This window comes from Cibotium barometz, chromosome 61 (assembly GCF_041138505.1).
Source record: "Cibotium barometz isolate CiBa-2024 chromosome 61, ASM4113850v1, whole genome shotgun sequence".
NCBI lineage: Eukaryota > Viridiplantae > Streptophyta > Polypodiopsida > Cyatheales > Cibotiaceae > Cibotium > Cibotium barometz.
The window spans coordinates 23,539,301-23,544,792 of NC_141106.1; positions in this window are offsets into that span (position 1 = coordinate 23,539,301).

The following is a 5,492-nucleotide window of genomic DNA, read 5'->3' on the forward strand; positions in this document are numbered from 1 at the left end:
CATTACTTCCTGGAAAACTTGGCACAAACATATTTTTATGCCGAGTGAAGATAGATTTATCCTCTGGTTTCAAGGTTATATAGAATTGGTGAGTCTTCCTATCTAATGTCAAAAAAAAAAGAATGAATCTTTGTTAGATCAGCTATGGACCCACATGTTTTCACAGATTACCTCAAAGATTTCTATAGGTTGAATAAGGTCTCCTCATCAGCTTTAGTTTGGATTCTCCTCTAATTCAACTTTAGGTCTGTCACTAATTGCAGGCTGGAGTACTTATTATTTTGTGCAAGTTTTCATAAGAAATGAGCAGCGTGGTGTGAGAAGGCTTGTTCGGGTTCAGAGCAAAGTAAGGGCTAAAGACCAGAGTCAGCAACAAGGAGGTGTGTTCCCTTGGAATTCTGTGCAACACCTCTGTTAGATACTTGGTCCAGATCAAGTCTACCTCAATTGTAGCTACATTTGGTCAGCAGCTGAGGGCTTTACAAGATTCAGTTGAGTGCTAAATCCTATGAAGTTTGAAGTCGTGGGTCTATCCATGGAGGACCTAATAGTTCTCTGTGTTTTCTTCTTTTTCTTGGAGCCCCAAGTATCAGGGACGTTGAGACTCTTTTGTTGTGTTTCAATGAAGACTAGAGTGAGTGGAGCTTAAGTTCTTTGTGATTTGATGAGATTTTGTACTATGGAGCTATATTTGTGTTGTTCTAATTGAAATTATGTTGGAGGATACTTTGTGAGTCAGGCAGACAAGTTTCTGACTCAAATATCCCCAATTGTGGTAGTTCCCAAAAAGAACATGAAGATCAAGATCTGTGTGTATTATCGCAAGCTAAATGCCACAACTACCTCACACCCCTTCCCACTTCCGTTCATGAACTCCTTGCTGGATGAGGTGGTAGGGAAGGAAATGTACTCATTTTTGGATGGATTCAGTGGTTACAACCAGGTAAAAATGGTGCCAGAAGATAGGGAGAAAACAACCTTTATGGCAATTGTCATGATGTTCGGCCTGAAGAATGCACCGACTACTTTTCAAATCATCCACATCAATGCATAAATTCCCGCTTCCAATACTATCATCAAAATCCAAAACATCCTCCATAAAATCAACACAAGAATGATCCACTAGTGTAGAGGTGTAATCGGAACTTAAGATGAAATTGAAATCTTTGTATTGATGTATTATGGCCTCTTCTCATCTTGCTATCCAAAAATTACAACCAATTTCTTGTCCACTTCAACTCCCATGATGTGCCCATAAAGACTTATATAATCCCACAATTGAGTGCATAATAGCCCTTCCATCCCTTCCATCCCTGTTTAAATCAAGAGTGAATGGATATCCACTTTTTCTCTTTGTAAATCCACCATCATCCACAATTGAGTGCATAATAGCCCTTCCATCCCTGTTCAAATCAAGAGGTAAACCAAGAGATAGCACAAATAATTCATATACATCGATTCTTCTATCTTGATTTCACTTGCAGTGTTCTCATAAGAGTGGCTTCCAATTAAAAAATTGGGTTGAATGAACTTCTTGAAGATTTTCCAATAAAAGATAAGGTTGGCTTGTGTAAAAGTCCCATTAACACCAAGATCTCATCAAGGACAATGTCATCATCACTCTCCTTTATGCATTGGACCACTTGCATAAAACCTTTGTCTAGTTTTTGCACAAATTTATCTATGTCTTCCTTCTCCTTGATGTCTGGCACAAAGAAGGAAAGATACTAATACTCCTCGGCATATCTAGACAAATACTCCTCACGTAGAAGTGTCATGTATCTTTCTCTAAAGCTCATTTTCTCATGGAACTCATGACGCTTTACACAACTTTATAGACTAGACTCTTTTAACACCACACATGCTTATGCATTGCTTTTTGTAACTACCGAGATATAGCTTTGCCCATAAAATTTGAAGTCACTTTCTTCACCTTACCTTTATCATCACAAGGGAATGCATAAAAGTAGGCCTCCCAATTGTGAAGCCATTCCTTAATGTGTACACAAAAGCCTTTGCACCAAAAGCCATGTTGTTTTCGGACTGTTTTATCTCCACAAAGTCCTATATAATGATAACTTGAGAAGACTCAACTTCAATTTTTTGATACTTGACAAAAGCATTATTGCCTTTTGCTTTCATTGCATCAAGGACATTGCCTCTTCCTTGCATTACATTAAAACCATTGTCTCTTTCTTGCATTGAATCAAAACGTTCACCGTCCTCTTCATCATCATCCTTGTCAAATGTGTCCACAAGATCACTTCCATTGTTAGGTGTTGAGTTGAGATCTATCTTCACAATCATTAACCCAATCCTCATTGTCATAAGTGATCTCGTAAAAAAGAATCATAGCTACCATAGTCATCAAAATCCACATTTTTTGCATGTCCTTGAGAATCTTAAAGCATGGTACACATCTTCATTGTCACCTTCTATGCATGTGGAATCTTCAAGATTGCAACTATCCCGATTACAAGTGTAATCCTCAATGTTAAAACCAATGCAATATCCTTCCTCATCGGTATAACTTTCATTTTCAGTACTATAGCAATATTTATCCTCATAATAGCTATCATCCTCACTATCATAATCTTCCATGACTTCCAAATAGTACTCCAAATGATAGAAATATTGAACTCAAGTGAACTAAGGCTTATTGGAAAGCTCTTAGAACCTATTTTCCAATTATGTACTCCTTTTGTTTCAGTCAATGGTCTATATGCCTCTGTTTTTTACTTTTGGAAAAAGTCAACCACAAGCCAAAATCATCGTAACTTGACTAATCGATGTCCAAATATAGATTAATGGAATGATTTTGACAAGAACTACACATCAATGCATACCCCTTAGCCAAGTTTGACCAGCAACTACTCCCTCTTTTGACTTCTTTGACCAATCATATTATCGTTTGACCAAGTCAATGGCATCCAAGTAATCTTTAGTTTGTTAAGAAGCTAGTGACATAAACTCTCCATCTATATGCTCAATTCCCAGAAATACCACGCTATTTTTTACTAGATCCACCTTCTAGTTGCAAGTGAACTTTTGCCAGTTGTTGGTAAACATGCAAATGATATTAGAATAGGGAGTTTGATGGCTCTAGACATATCCCTTAGAGAGAGAGAGTGCTTAAGGCTATACAAACATTCACAAAATATCCCCAACCATTTTAAACTAAATTAGGGTTTTGTGATTCTATATAACATAGTCAAAGTGTCCCAAAATTGACATAGCCCGTCCCAATTACGTTTACTAATGTTCCAATGCATCAAAAGTGTTATCCAACAACTTGGGCATGTATTTAAGTATCCCAAACTCAAACCATAAGCATTATTATATATGCACTTTACAAAAAATTTGACATAACCTCTTTTGTATTTGCAACTGAATCCTCAAATCAAAAAGTGCATCCAATATCAAGTGTCAACCCATGCACTAATTATCCCCACAAATTGCATTTGCCAAATACCAAGAATGATATGTCGAAGAAGTATTCTTGCTTGGCCGATCTCTTGACCAAGCCTTCTGAACCCCTTACCAAAGTTTAGAGTCCGATAACAAGGGTTGAGACCATGTCTTCACACCATGTACCTAATCTCTTTCCGTACCACTTTATTGCATGGCACTCATGGCACAGAAAGTTCATAACATTCTCCCCCTTGACCTCTCTTCCAACACCAATAGTATCCTTCTACCATTCTAGATTCTAGAACTATGAGAGTATGATATAAGGAAAATGGGGTAAAGATCACTTAGAAAGGTAGCATGTACTCATGCTTCATGAATATCATTTCCATTGCACCATGTTTGTCCATCATCACAACACAAAGCCACATGTCTTCTCACAAGCTTGGGCTAAAAGCACCAAAATGACACATATGTATAGGCATTCCACACAACCAACCAAGAACATGGTTATCAAATCAAATGCCCTCAATAAGGCATGAACAACCCAATGGTTCAAATAGCTTCAAGAAACAATTCCATAGACATCTCTTCCAATCAATTTGTATCTTACCAAGGTTCAATGGCAATGACTAAACACCAAAACCTTGACCAATGATACTTCATTGATCATGCCTCTTACCTAATGCTTCATCATTGATTGCAAAATGAAGTAAATCAAGTCACAAGGCATGTGATCAACTTGAAAGATCCAATAATGATGCAAGTCCTGGCTGTCCAGCTCGGTATAGGTTAGTGGGATGCCAAAATGCAAGCTTGGTCTCTGCTATGTGATCTCACATCCTTTTGAAGAAGGTCCTCCAAATAATGAGCCACTGATTTATAACCCATCTATCTAGCTTTAAAAATGGCAATGCTATTTTCCTTCTTGAGAGACAAATGGAGCTGTTGCAAATCCAGTAGGAGTTCAAGCCTTGCTCCTCATAGCAACGAGGGCAGAGCCAATCAATCAACTAGCCTTGCTCCTCATAGCAATGAGGGCAGAGGCAATCAACTTTCTGTTTAGCTTGCTCTATCTCTTCTCCATACCAGATCTTCCAACAAGCCCTGCCAAACACTCCTATGCTGGAATGGCATCTGGAGCAGTCTGTCTTTCCTGAGTATAAGCTTTGGTAACATCTCTTTGTCAGGGAGAGCTAATATAGTAGACAAAATCAAAGTCTGGTGTGGTGATGTTCATCTGCAACCATCTCCATCCTTTCGTGCAGTATATGGTTGCTATTTCCTCAAATTCTGTGAAGTCATATCCACAGGATGGGCCTGAGCTCACGGCAGACGAAGCTAAGCATAACAAGTACCATTTCCATATCTCCAGGATGCCGACGAAAGACAGGCAAGCAGCACTCTCAGTGTCAATAATGTCTGCCTTCATGACTGTGAACGTGGCTACAGAACTGCCTCTCGAAACGCTCCATCTCCAGGGTTTTTCCGCTTCTTTCACTAAGCCGAAGGACCAAATATCTGCTCCTTTTTGCCTTCATGACTGTGAACACCATTGCTACAGAACTGCCTCTCGAAGCGCCCCATCGCTAGGGCACTCCTTTCCAGCATTCAGTGCACTCTCGATCCTTGTTTGAAATATAAAATGCTGCCTACACCATAGCTTCATGCGACATGATCTTCACACCTTGGTGGTCATAGACATAGCCATAACTTCACAGCACGATGGCCATTGCCATAGATCCTGTTCCTACAAAAATATGCCCAAAACAAAGATAAGAGCAAGGAATTCCTTAAACAAGATCAAGGAATTCCTGAGCAAGATCAAGAAATTCCTAATCAAGATTTAAAAAACCCTATTAATAACTCTAAATCTTGCCAAGATCATAGATAAGAGCTCTGATACCAATGCAAGGAAAGGGGGTTGCACTCAATAGGGATGGAGTACACACATCCTAGCACACTGATCACATGGAATGCACGCAAGAATAGACAAACCACCACGGATCCTTGAGCAATAAGCTTCAAGAGAAGATTGTGTATCAAAAGATATCTAAAGGTAGAAAAGTTATCCCAAAAGTGAC